The sequence below is a fragment of the Chrysochloris asiatica genome, unplaced genomic scaffold, assembly GCF_000296735.1.
Source record: "Chrysochloris asiatica unplaced genomic scaffold, ChrAsi1.0 scaffold00073, whole genome shotgun sequence".
In the NCBI taxonomy this organism is placed as follows: Eukaryota; Metazoa; Chordata; class Mammalia; order Afrosoricida; family Chrysochloridae; genus Chrysochloris; species Chrysochloris asiatica.
The window spans coordinates 11,833,602-11,848,406 of record NW_006408591.1 but is presented as its reverse complement, the minus strand read 5'-3'; the positions used below and the strand labels follow the sequence as shown (position 1 = coordinate 11,848,406).

Below are 14,805 nucleotides of genomic sequence, written 5' to 3'. Positions count from 1 at the left end.
CAGTGGATTCCTAAAATATATACTTTCTTGCTCTATGTTTTATTGCATATTAATTACAATAGAATTTTATTATACAAATTAAAAGACAAAGGCTTAGTAACACTTTAACCTATGTGTTTATGATTTTAATTGTCACCACGTTCTATACACTATCCATCATCTCATTGAATTACTTGAAGACAAGACTTTAAATACAGTGCTTGTGCAGTGGGTTAGGCATTAATATATTCCATATTTGTTTAGCCTTGTTAGTCATTACAGATATTGAGATAGATACTGGAAATCTGAAGATAGGACCCTATGATACAAATCCTGAAAGTTCAGAAATATTTGACTAAATAGAGAGCACCTGGAGTGTAGGACAAATAGCTAGTATAAAGTTACACACGTGGAAAGGACCAACAGCCTTTGGAAAAATAGCAACCAATGTTACTGTCTATGGTTTGTAAGGTAAAATTTTTTAGAACATCAAATAATAGAAGTAAAATTGTATTTATTTTAGTAGAGTTAAAAAAAAAAATCCAACTTGAATATTTGTTTTATGACACTATCTTACACAAGAGAAATATAGAGACTAATTATCTCTCCTAGGTGGTACAATTTTTTTAAATATTTTGAGCCTTTGAAAGGACTTTTTTATTTTCTGTCATCTACCTTTCCATGTTTTAAAAGAATAACAATGGAAAATTCAGAGAACTGTAAACTTTAGAATGTTAAAACGATGATCATTGCAAATTAACTCACTTAAAGGAAATCGTAAATCCGTTCTGGGTGTTGCCACTGTGTGAATGGTCTATTTTTGCGTTTTTATTAATACTGTTGACTGGTTACAACAGGTGACATTTTTTCCCCTTAGGCTGTCCATTAACCAAATGAAGGGCCATCTGGAAAGGGATTCTGTTCTTTGAAAAATGTGACAGGGCTGATGGTTTTTTAACTGCTAGTCATCTATGATTGCTAGTAAACACTGGAAAATAGTGTCTATCCCTTAGAATTAAGAAGTTAGTCAAGTACTTAGAGCTGCAGCTGAGGGAATGCCTTTAAACTAGATGTGCAGATCAATTAAGAGTTAAAAAATAAAAATAAAAAAACTACCTTACATTTACTATTTTTAAAAATGTATATCCACAATAGAATGGAAAAAAATATGTTATTCTTCAAAATTATAATTTGTCATCAGATATGAATGATTTTATGTTGTTTATTAACATAAAAACAAAAATCAAGAGATATACCTTGATATACCCTAAATTGTTATTTGATACTAATGGGAGATTAAAAAAAAAGGTATATGAACTACTTTAAAGTTTGTTGGCAATTTCCTATAGTACTATTTTATGATTTGGTTATCTAAATGACCAGAAGCAGATGGCTCTTTGACGACTGATTCTCAATAGCATTTCATTGAGAGTCTTTTCAGGATCAAAATTTAAAGGTCTTCTAGCAGAACAATTGTTGTTATTTTTGTTAAGTGTGTCGTCTCCTCGATTCCAACTCATAGCGACCCTGTATAGGATTTCCAAGGAGCGGCTGGTTTGAACCGACAATCATGTGGTTCAAACCGACCTTGCAGTACAGTGCTTTATCCTACAGCACCACACGAGAACAGCACCACTGTTGTTGTTAAGTGCCATCATTTCAGTTCTGACACATAGTGACCCTGTATACTATTTCAGAAGGAGCTGTGGTAGCGTAGTAGTTACGAATCGGGCTGCTAATCTCACGGTCAGCAGTTCTAAATCACCAGCTATTCCGCAGGAGAAAGAGGAGGCTTTCTGTGCTCATAAAGATTTACAGCCTCGGAAACCCTGTACAGGGTCTCTATGAGTCAGAACCGACTCTACAGCACAAAATAACAACATAGGGTTTCAGAGGAGAAGTTAGTGAGCTTTAACCATACACCTGTGATTCAAACTTTGCAGTCCAGCACATTAACCCACAGTGCCACACCAGGTCTCCACTATTAGAGACAACACCATGTGAGGGCCCTTGATAGCTATTTCTAATCAACTTTTTGTAGGTAAGTATTGCAGGCACACAGGATTGAGCAGCCTGCCCAAGTTTACAGTTATTTAGTGGCAAGAATTGCAATTTCTACAAAAGGGAAAACCCAAAGAGCAGTTATTCCTATCACAATGTGTCTCCCACTGGTTGCTGCATTGGAGGCAATGAAACCCTGTGAGTGCTTCTCTGGGGTTAATTACACAAGGGGATCATAAATTCATATAAATATAAGTAATCTATGTAGCTTAAACATCATGCATAACAAATCTTGGGCCTAGATATGTCTTTCTCTCTTCTTGTATTTTCAAATTGGCATAGAGAGAGGTTCATTTCAACATATTCATTTTTACCATAATGCTTTTTGTAATTACTGAGTGTAACTACAATCTTGTTAGTGTACAATAGTTGTTTTGCCTTAGAAAGAACTTTCCTACTCAAAATCTAAGAAGTATCTTTCGTTGTTGTAAAGTCCCATCAAGTTGATTCTGACTCATATCAACTCTGTATTGGGTTTCCAGGGAGCAACTGGTGGGTTTGAACTGCCAACCTTGCTGCTAGCTGTCCAGTGCTTATCCTACAGCACCATATCAGGATTCCAAGAAGCACCTCGATGGACCATTCATTGAAAACTCTGTCCTTCAGGGATGTTGTTTGTGTTAATGGCATTTATTTACCATCCTATTCTGTAATTGGAGTTCTAGTGTGGCTCTGTGGGATAATGCGCTGCACTGCAAACTCAGTTTAAACATTAAGGTCAGCAGTTAAAGCTCACCAGTCGCTCCACAACAACCCTATATAAGGTCGCTATGAGTTGAGACCAACTCCATATCACTTAACAACAATGTATTAAAATCACTTTTACATTACTCCTGTCCTTAGTTCTTAACAGAACAATCTAATATGTGGAATTAGTAAGGATGAGGAACTCAACTAGCACTGGAGATGTTTGAATAGCCCCAGTTCATTTTCAAACCCAGCAACTCCACAGTGATTCTAAGGGTCTCTTCCAAGAATAGATTTGAAACTGCCATCTTACTTTGTAAATATTATCAAAGGTTAACCATGAAAGGATATGGGCAAAAATCCTTAAAATGGCCTTCAGCATCCTGCAGTCTGAACTTTCTTCCTATGTCATTGCCCCTTGCTCTTCTCTTCATAATTTAATTATTTGTTCAGGTCTCCTGACACAGAACTTTTCAACTGCCTCTGCTTGGAGTGCTCTTCCCTTCCTTATCTGGCTAGTTAACTCATGAAATGGTAACACAATAGCTTAGACTTCACAGAAACCTCCTCCAATCTCTCTAATTATGTCAAAGACAGATTTCATGAACCATGTAGCTATTGTTCTCAGTAGGATCTATCAGATTCACAATTTTATATTTACACAATTATAATACTATGTTTTTGCTTCTGGATCTGAATGCAAATTCCCTTAGGATAGGGCCAAACTGCTTTCTACCATCAGTGTCAGAGAAAAGCTAGGCACATGACAGTTGTGAGGATGGTCAGATTTTATACTCAAACCTTACCCTTTTATGTTGTTGTTGTTGTTGTTAAGTGCCGTTGAGTATGTTCCAACCCGTAGCGACCCTTCATAGGGTTTCCAAGGAACAGTGGGTATAGTTATTATTTTATTCATATTTTTTAAATTTGAAAACTGAGGATTAGAAATTGTGAATTGCATATAGTGTCTTAATGTTTGTTCACTGGTGATAACTTTTGATTATACTCTCCTGAGAGGAGGCTGTTGTCATCCATGCTTACTTACATTTGGAAAAACCCAAACACTTCCATTTGTCCTCCTTTTCCAAACTAAATTCTTGTTATATTAACTTGATTTTTAGATTGCCCTGGTGCCTCTATAACATTTGTTAAACTATTAGCAGAATCATTATTCAACATTTGTAATAGCAGTATTTAAATCTCCGTCCCCTTTAAACATAATGGTAAAGATTACCTTTATGATTTTATTATATGTTACGTTATATTATATGTCTCTATTTATAATGATTATTGCAAAAAAAATTTCAAGCCGTACAGAAGTTACTACCTAGAATTTGGATATAGGTATTTGAATAATTTATCTAAAACATATCTTTAAATATTTTAGTGATTGCCAGTTAAAAAATTAATTACTTATAATTTTACCTTGATTCCCAGCATGAGAAAATATTTTTTTGTACTCTTCTAACTTTGTTTTATGTCTATCTCTGGAAGGATAGACTAGACACATTATACTAGTATGCTCTGAAAGCAGGCTTATTGATGTTGAAGGTTTTTAAGAAATTCAAAAAAATGAAAGTAATGAGCTTTGTCATGCCACCAGAAACAAAGTGGTTTTAGCTCTTAAAGAATTGTTTAGAACAGCATGGCAAGCAATACAATCAAATTATTTTGTCTGCTTGTCTAACATGAAGGCAACACTATCAACTGACATCCTGCAGCTCAGAGATAAGGCTCTGGAGAAAGGCCTGGGAAAACGGTGTTTATCTTATAGGAGACAATGATTAGGTAATTTGGACATTTCATATTTAATAAAAACTATTTAAATCAGAAACCATCAGACCTGCACAGATGGGACTTACATTTATGTTGCACCCTCTATTTCCAAAAAGTGATTGAGTCTTTTTCATTTTTAAGAAGTTTACTTTAAAATGAAGGAAGCGTGTTAAATGTTTGGGATTACTTTTGAATGAAACCATACAGCTGACATATGAATAAAAGGGGACCTCCTAAAGTGCTCTGTAAAGATAGGGAGAGTGATCAGCCAGCAGAACACTTGACTAGTTTTTCCACTGTTGGTTTGATCTATGCTGCAATGAAAATATTGAAAATGATTTCTGGTCTTCACTGATATAAAAAATAATCATAAAGCCATAGGAGGAATCAAAGATCCGTTTGCGTGGCAATTCCATTTGTGCCAGAACCTACACAAAAATGCTCTATAATCAGGCGCACAAACATTTTTCATTTGTCTCCATTTTATTAAAGCAGTGAAAAGGAGGAAAAATGGAATCAAATATACATAAAAACAGAATGAGGTAAGAAAGCAAGGCAGGATCACTTTTTAAAGTCAAAAATTTACTTGTTATATATACTCAATTTTCAAGTGAACTGCAGTCCATAAAGTAATCATAGAAATGACTTTTTCACAGCAGAAGGCTTTTTGAATCTTCAAATCAAAATGTAAAATGTACAACTATAGACTCCTAATGCTGAATAAATCATAATAATTAAGAGCTCATTCTTCAAAATATCACACTATACAGCTGAAAAGAAACTAAAGAGAACCATTTTATTCTTTCTTATAAAATGGATTTAGTTATACATTGACATGGTGTGTTTGTATGAACATATCTGAATTGCAATACATATATGATTTTGAAGCAGTTTTAATGGATAAGAAAGGCCTTCACTCAATGCCATTTGAGCATCATGCAGAAAAATAAGGCAAGTTTGTTAAGCACTTGAACTTCATTTCAAGAGTGCCCCTCAAGATTTTTTGGCATGAATTCAAACTGAATGTATGAGTGCAATTACTGATGGTTCTTAGACAGGAGAATACACATACACATACAAATTCAGTTTCAACCTTTGATATAATCACTAGTTAGTCTCCTTTTTCTTATTATTATTATTATTATATTTATTTTTAGCTTTTATTGGTTATGTGCCATGGAGTTAGTTCTAACTCATAGCAACCCTGTACAGGATTTCTGATGCTATAAATCTTTACGGGAGCAGAAAGCCTCGTATTTCTCCTGAGAAAAAGCTGGTAATTTCGAACTGCTGACCTTGTGGTTAGCAGCCCGATTCATAACCTCTATATGTTTACATTACATTGCTACTGTCTTTTCTAATTATTTTATCTTTCATGTTCTGCTAAGAAGTGGTATTAATAGTAAGACAGTTATTTTAAATTAGAAGAACCTGTTTCCTAATTTAAAAACGTACTCTAAATTAGCAGCTTATACTTATTCTAGAGTACTGAATTATGTCCCTTTAATATATGTGTTGAAATCCTCAGCCTTATATTTGTAAAATGACCATACTTGAAAATAGTCTTCTTTAGTCATATTAAAGAGGTTATGTCAGAGTAGGATGGATTCTAAACCTAACCTCTTCAGAGTAATAAAAAAAAAGCAGAATAGCACAGACACACACAGAATAAAGACAGACAACAACCAATCGTGGAGGAACATGAATCTATAAGCCTGGAACTCAAGCGTTTGTTACTACTGGGAGCCAACACAGACAGAGTGACATGTCCCTATATTCATATTCTGAATTGGGACTGCTAGCCTCTGAAATATGAGAAAATAAATTTCTGTTCTCTGAAGCCAACTTTTTCTGGTATGTTTGTCACTGCAGAACTAGATAACTAGTTTTCTTTTTTCATTATTGTTTATTTTTCTGTTTGTTTACAGCTAACTATGAAAGAAGTAACAGTAAAGAGAAGAATGAATTGTGTGGGAAGAGCAGGTAGTTGTAAATTACTAGGGTTATTTTCTCCTTTAAGAATTTTAACTCTTGATAGCATTGTTAATGTTTTCATTGCAATTTTGAGGTGCTAAAATTTATAGGTTTTCATTAACTGTAAATCAGATTATTTATAATACAGTATGATAAAACATGAGCTAATAAATAGTCATCCAGAATTAAACATAATAAAATGTGAAATTAGCATATGTTTGGATATTATATATACATGTTGTTGTTGTCAAGTGCTGTCAAGCCAATTCCAACCCATAGCTACCCTGTATAGAGTTTCCAAGGAGCAGCTGGTGAGCTTGAACCACTGACCTTGCAGTTCAAATGGCTTTGCAGTATGGTACATTAACCCACAGCACCACACCAGGACTCATATACATATGTATATGTGTATATACATATACATGTACTTGTGTATATACATATACATATGTATATTTGTATATGTATAGTTATATGCATGTATATAAGTATCTATTGTTGTTAAGTGCGAAAGAATCAGTACCAACTCACAGTGACCCTGTAAAGGGTCTCCAAGGAGTGGCTGGCAAATTTGAACCATGGACCTTGTGGTTTAGACTGACCTTGTGATCCAGTGCTTATCCTATAGCGCCATACCATTTTATTTCACACCGGTGTGGTGCTGTAGATAAGCACTGGAGTAATAACTGCAAGGTCAGAAGTTCAAACCCACTAACCATTCCTTAGAAACCCTATTCAGGGTCACTGTGAGTTAGAACAGACTCGGTGGCACTTAATAACAAATGACAATATCTTTGGAAGCAGATATATATGTATGCATATATACGTATATATAGGTATACATAGTTAAGTGCCACATCAAGATTCTGTATATATTTAATGAACACATAGAAAAGTATAGTCATCCAAATAATAAATTCCATTTAAGGCCTAAATATAATGAGGTAAGTATTGGTGGCAACATAGAATGATTTAAGCAGAGATTTGAACTTCTGAAAAATGACCACTGTAATTATAAAACAGAATGAAAAGCTTCTAGATCTTGACAAAAGTGTCTATAATAATAAAAGAGAAGGCTATAGATAGCATAGAGTTGGGGAGGAATCAATGAATACTATTTCAATCATCTTTCACTTAAGAGAATGATAAATTTTGTCTAATATAGAAAATCCCCTATATACTAAATGCTACTAATATTTCATAATAATTTTAATGTGAGCATTATCTGATGTGAAAAAAATACCTACTGCTTTAAAATTACTTAATGTCTACTCAAATTATATTTCTTCTGTTAGTTTTAAGTACCAAACCTACAAAACCAAAAATTGTTACTATTACCTTGATTCTAACTGCTAGCAACCCTGCAAGACAGAGTAAAAATGATCTCACAAGTAGAGATTTGTGAACTATTAGCTTCCACAATTTCTTGAGCCATTCCTTTTGACAACTATGACTTTTGTGAAATGTTGCAGCATATTGCAGAATGCTGAGACTTGAAGGAAGGGAGGAGTGGTGATGGTTACCAAGGGCTGTGGAGGAACATAATACCAACAGGTTTCCCAGGCTATAAGACTTTACAGAAGCGGGCTTCCATATCTTTCTCACACAGAATCACTGGTGGGCTTGAGTCACCAAACTCTGGATTAGCAGTGCAATGCTTAATCACTGTGCCACCAGGATTCCTTTCATTAAGATTTGTGTTGTTGTTGTGTGTTCTCAAGTTGTTTCCAACTCATAGCGAAACTGTATAGGGTTTCTAAGAGTTGTTGGTAGTAGGAAAAGCCAATGTTGCAGTTACTAGTCCGGTGCTTGTCCTATAACACCACACCAGAACTTCTAGTCAGCTCTGAGTTATAGCAACCCTATGCACAATATAATGAAATACTATCTTGTCCTGTGTCATCTTCAAAATTATTGTCATGTTTGAGCCATTGTCGCAGCCTCTGTGTCAATCCACCTCATAAGGGATCTTCCTCTTTTTTTGCTGGCCATCTAATTTGCCAAACATGATGTCCATATTCCTAATACCCTTTGTCATAGACTTGATTCCATCCCATAGCAACCTTAAATAGGGTTTCAAGTCTATATTCTTTATGGTAACAGACAGCTTAATCTTTCTAACATGGAGATGCTGGTGGGATTGAGCTGTAAACTTTAAACTTTGCAGTTAGCATTCCAGTGTTTAACCTACAGTGCCATTGTTGTTGTTGTTGCTGTGAAGTGTCGTCGAGTCAGTTCCAACCCATAGCGACCATGTATAGGGTTTCCGAGGAACAGCTGGTGAACTTGAACTGCTGACCTTTCAGTTCAAATGACTTTGCAGTCTGGCACATTAGCCCACAGTGCCACACCAGAACTCCACAGTGCCATTAGGACTCCTTAATAAGATATATTTAATAAGATTAGGCTTTAAAATATAGAAAATCGGAACAAACAAAATATTATATCAAAGTTTTTTGTCAATAGTTGTTACAATTCAATATTGACTAACAATTGTCCAGTAATCCCAGTTCAAGTAGTTTGCCTTATTAATGCATCTGTAATAAGTAACCAAATTTTATGTAAAACTATATTAATGATGGTCCCTGGTGTGGTTCTGTAGACTACTAACCAAGCTGGATACAAGGTAGACAGTTAAACCCACCTGTGGCTCTCTGAAACCATATACAGGGTCACTCTGAATTGGAAATGACTCAATGGCACACAACAACACAATACATTCTGGTGAGCTGCTTCCAAAAATTCTGCCTTGTGATACTGACTGTAAAATTTTAGAGAACAGAAAGACTCAAGAAAATCTAAGATGTTCTTGAAGCAGAACTAGTTTGAAGGACTTATCTATCATATAGCATTCTTTTGATAAGAAAATTGTAGATACAACCAAAATGCACACATATAGAGAACAGGTTTAAAAACCTGTGCTCTTGAAATGGTTGAACACTGACCATTTCTTTTTAGTACAGTGACTTTGTGTATTCATTCAGTAACTGTATACTCCTTCCATCTTCTTTTAATGCTTTCTGTATCATTCAATATTTGTCCACAGAATCCTTAATTTTTTCAAGTCAAAGTCTGAATTTTTTTCTTCAGTTCTTCCAGCTTGAGAAATGCAGAGCATATTCTTCCCTTTTGATTTTCTAACTCCAGGCCTTTGGACAGTTCATTACATTACTTGACTTTGTTTCTTGAGCTACTCTTTGAAATTGTCTGTTCAGCTATTTTACCTCCTCATTTCTTCCTTGAGCTTTAGTTCTTCTACACTCAAGAGCAAGTTTCATAGTCTGTGCTGACATCCATTTTGGTCTTTTATTTCTGTCAGTCTTCTCAGTGACCTTTGTCTTCTTTCCTGTGTGATGCTCTTGATGTCATTTCACAACTCTTCCATCTTAGTTTCTAATGCATCAAATTTGTTCTTGACATAGTCTCTCTAAGTTCAGGTGAGATATATTCAAGATCATATTTTGATTGTTGTTAAATGCAGCTGACTCAGTTGTGAGCCATAGCAACCAGGAATAGGGTTTCCAAGGAATGGGTGATGAGCTTCAACAGCAAACCTTGCATTTCCGTGCAATAACCCACAGTGCCATGCCATGATGTCTGGCTGTCTTGGACTTGTTCTAATTTTCTTCAGCTTCAGCCTGAACTTGCATATAAGCAATTGATGGTCTGTTCCATAATCTACCCATGGTCTTGTTTTGGCTAATGAGATGCAGCTTTTCCACCATCTCTTTCCACAGATGTAGTCAGTTTGATTCCTGTGTATTCCATCTGGTAAGGTATATAGTCATTGTTTATGTTGTTTAAAAAATATATTTGCAATGAATAACTCATTGGTTTTACAAAATTCTATTGTGTTATCTCCAGTATCATTTCTATAACACAGACCATAGTTTCACATTAATATCTTTCCTCTTTTTTTCCAACCTTTGCATTTCAATCACCAGTAATTATCAATGCATCATGATTGCATATTTTATCAATTTCAGACTGAAGAAGTTGGTAGAATTATTTAATTCATCATCACTGGTTTTAGACGTTGGAGTGTAAATCTGAGTAATAATGGTATTAACTGGCTTATATGTAGGTGTATGAATTATCTGATCTTGACATTTTTGACGATGAAAGTGACACAAATTCTCTTTAATTTGTCATTCCTGGCAAACTAAATTCTATGTATTTCTGATTAAAATTGACCAATACCACAAGTCCATTTCAGCTCATTAATGCCTAGGATATTGATCTTCATGCAGTCCATTTCATTTTTGACAACTTCCATTTTTTCTAAATTCATACTTCACACATTCCATGTTCCAGTTATTAATGAACATTGACAGCTGTTTCTCCTCATTTTGATTTGGGCCCCATCAGCATATGAAGATCCTGGAGGCTTTTTTCTGTCAAAGTTTTACTAAGACTCATCACAGTTAACTCTGCTTTGAAGAGATACCTCTTCCCCTGTCATATTTTCAGTGCCTCCCATCCCGAGGATGTCTTTGGCACTATCTCTGATAATGTTCTGCTGCTATTTAAAGTGTTTTCATCTTCTGGTAGCATATCTGACAATGTCCTGTTGCTATTTATTAGATTCTCAGTGGCTAAACATTCAGAGCAGAGCTGTCTCTCCTTCTTCCTAGTCTGTCTTAACACTGGAAGTTCTGCTGAAACCTGACCACCAGGAGTGGCCCTGCTACAATTAAAATATTAGTCTCACAGCTTCTAATGTCATAGAAACATTCAAGCCACCACAGTATGATAAACTGACAGATGAGTGGTGGATGAAGAAAGATAGGTAACTAAAAATATGGTCTTCATAGTATAAATAATGCAAGATATAACATGATAGAATTTTACGAGACCAAAGACTTATTCATTGCAAATATCTTTTTTTCAACAACATAAGTAGTGACTGGACAGATAGAAATGATCATATGTAATAATCAGGAATCAATCTGACTATATCTGTTAAAAAAAAAAAAGATGGAGAAGTTTAATAACATTAATCAAAACAAAGAGAAGGATTAATTGTGGAACAATCAATTGTTTGTATGCGAGTTCAAATTGACACCTAAAGAAATAAAAGCATATCAATGAGATGTGAAGTATGATTTTGACTGTTGTTGTTGTGCGCCATGGAGTTGGTTTCCACTCATAGCAACACTGTATGTTTCCAATGAGTAACTGGTGGGTTTTAACCACCAACCTTGTGCTATCCTGCATTACCACAATAGTACTCTGGAACTTGAATTCAGTCCACCTGAATTTAGGGACCATGTAAAGAATACATTTGACACATTGAAAATGGATTTTATATATTGAACACTAATAGCAGAAGACCAGAGGGATTGTGGGATGACTTCAAAGACATCATAAATGAAAGAATAATAAGTCATTAAAAAGATAGAAAAGAAAGATGATTTCAGAAGATATTCTGAAACTTGATCTTGAGCATATTGTAACTAAAGTGAATGAAAGAAACTATGATATTAAATAGCTGAACATAATATTTCAAAGGGAAAGTTTAGACGACAAGGTAAAATAAAGTATTAGAAATTAGAAAAACAAAAGAGAACAACAGACTCAGAAACTTATCAGCTGAAAAATATCAAGAAAAATTTCAACCCTCAATTTATAATATTGAAAGATGTTATGGAAGAAGCAGTCAAGAAATCAAAGGACTTATTAGGAAACTCTGCTGCAAAAGACCTCCTTAAAATGTTAATGAGAGAAGATTACTTTAAGGACTAAGGTGCACCTGACTCAAGTCATGCTATTTTCAATCACCTTATATGTGTGTGAAAGCTGGACAATGAATAAGGAAGACTAGAGACAAATTGATTCATCTGAATTATGATACTAGTGAAGAATATTGAAAATACCATGGACTTCAAGAACAAACAAATGTGTCTTGGATGAACTGCATCCAGAATGTTCCTTAGACTTGAAGATGGCAAGACTTCATGTCTCATAATTTAGACATGTTGCCCAGAGGGACCATTCCCTACAAAAGGAAATCATGTTTGGCACAACAGAGTAAATGAAAACTAGGAGAACTCCAAGAATATGGATTGGCATAGTGATCAACCAATGACTCAAACATAGCAAAAATTATGAGGGTGGCTCAGGACTGGGAAGCTGTTCATTATGTTGTGCATCGGGTCACTATGTGCCAGAACCAACTTGATGGCACCTAACAATGTTGTTGTTAAGTGCCATCAAGTGGGTTCTGATTCATAGTGACCCTGTATAGGGCTTCTATGGTGCAGTTAATGAGTTTATCACCGACTTTTCTATTCAAACTGACCTTGTAGTACAGTGCTTAGCTTATCCCATGCCAGTTGTACATTGGGTTGTTATGTGTCAGAATTGACTTGGTGGCATCCAACAATAACCTGGACAACATACTTAAGGAAACTTGAAACATCCAAGGAGACCTCTGCTCCAGGAGGTCCCAGAGGAGAAAACATAAGACTGGCCTCTTTGTCTTTCCTTTTTTCTTGCCCTATCCTTTGTGGTTGTGGAACCAGGATGCAATGACCCGCAAGAGAAGTAATGGTCAGAGCTTGCATGCAAACCTGTTGCTGAATGCTGAGGCTTTCAAGATGGTCCTTCTCAACATCCTTAAAACCCTTCTTCTTTGGGGACTGGTGTTTTTTTAATGGAACATGGGGTCCAAGTGGCAAGGGTCAGACAGCCCTCTTTTGTTCTCCTGGATGAGGCCCCTACCTTGCCCCTGATTCAGGAGCTGCTATAAGAAGCATCTAGAAAGCAGCAAAGGAAGCCACGGCTCCTTGGACTTCCCCTGCGGTAAATACTGGAATTATACCAGTATTCAGTTGACCTACATGGATACCCAAGGGACAATCACACCATTGGGGCTATCAGGGTGAAGTTGGTGAAGTCCTTGGCCAGTGTAGCTAGGCCATTCAGAGGTTCCTGGCATATTCAGACCCTGGACTTTCCTCTAAGACCAAACTGGATGGCTTACCAACTAGTCAGAGCCATTGTGGTTTACCACCATCAACTCCATCTAGTTCACATACACTTCTCCTGCCATGTGGAGCCCTATGTCCAGAAAAGCATAACCAGCCATTTTTCTTCTTCAGGAGGAGGTTCCTCAGAGTCTTCCCTTCTTAACAAAACTTGGACAGAGAAGGACATCACAAAACATGTTTGGCAAAGGCTCTGGGATCAAAAGGGGCACATGGTCTTTTGACTCCACTTGATGTGTTAGCAGCAAAAAGGTAGTGAGATTCTTGAGCTCTAGTGGCAAGGGACTTCATCCATGAACATTGTCTTCTTGTTATTTTATTTAAATAACACAAATAAGTGTTTAGAAGGCCATACTTTTCCACAGAGCCTTGGAGTAGCTTATGGAAGGGGACTTTTCTATCACAGAAGTCCCGGCAAAGCAGCAGCTTTGTGTCTCAGGTTTCTGTCCCCTCCTGGGGATATCATAGACCTAAACAGAACCAGTTTTCCCTCCATATTTTCCAAGTAAGCTTCCACCAGCTTGGCTTGGATCACTGGATCTTGATCCCCATCTCTACACCACAAATTACTATAAGGAAGCCTGCCTTTGGGTGCTACACTATGGTCTCAATTCCCCCAATCATTCCATCATCCAGAACACTGTTAATGAGCTGGTAAGCCAGCGTGTCCCACAGCCCTCCTGTGTCCCTTATAAGTTTGTTCCCATTAGCATCCTTCTGGTTGAGTCAAATGGGAGTAACTTGTACAAGGAGTATGAGGATATGATTGCCCAGTACAGCACATGCAGGTGATAGCAAAGATACAGTTAACTCAGGTTTCCCAAGAAATTGTAGAAAGGCTAAAAATAAACAATTACGTTAAAACTTCAAGGGTTCTTTTACCCAATCCACAGATTCTGTTCCTTGATTTAAATGTAGTTAAGTCTTTTCTCTCATTGGTGAGTTCTTCCACTTATAAAATATGATCTGATACAAAAAAAAAAAAAAAGGGGGGGGGTGAGAAGATGGAAGGAACACACAGAGTCACTATACCAAAAATAATTGGTGGATGTTCAACCATTTCAGGATGTAGCATATACTCAAGAAACTGATGATATTAAAGAAAGAAGTACAAGTTACATTGAAGGCACTGGCAAAAGAAAAACAAGGTTCCAGGAACTGATGTAATATTGATTGAGATATTTTACCAAATGGATGCAAGGCTGAAAGCACTCACTCCTCTGAGCTAAAAGGTTTAGAAGACAGATAACTGGCCAACAAACTAGAAGACATCCATATTTGTGCCCACTTCAGTGAAAGCATAAAACAGAATCAAACAATATCCTTAATATCACACACA

The 14,805-nt window shown here is 36.1% G+C and overlaps 1 pseudogene; it reads left to right on the top strand.

Annotated features, from left to right (window-relative positions):
- Window positions 1–13,055: 13,055 nt before the first annotated feature.
- Window positions 13,056–14,258, top strand: LOC102823093 (annotated as a pseudogene).
- Window positions 14,259–14,805: the final 547 nt, after the last annotated feature.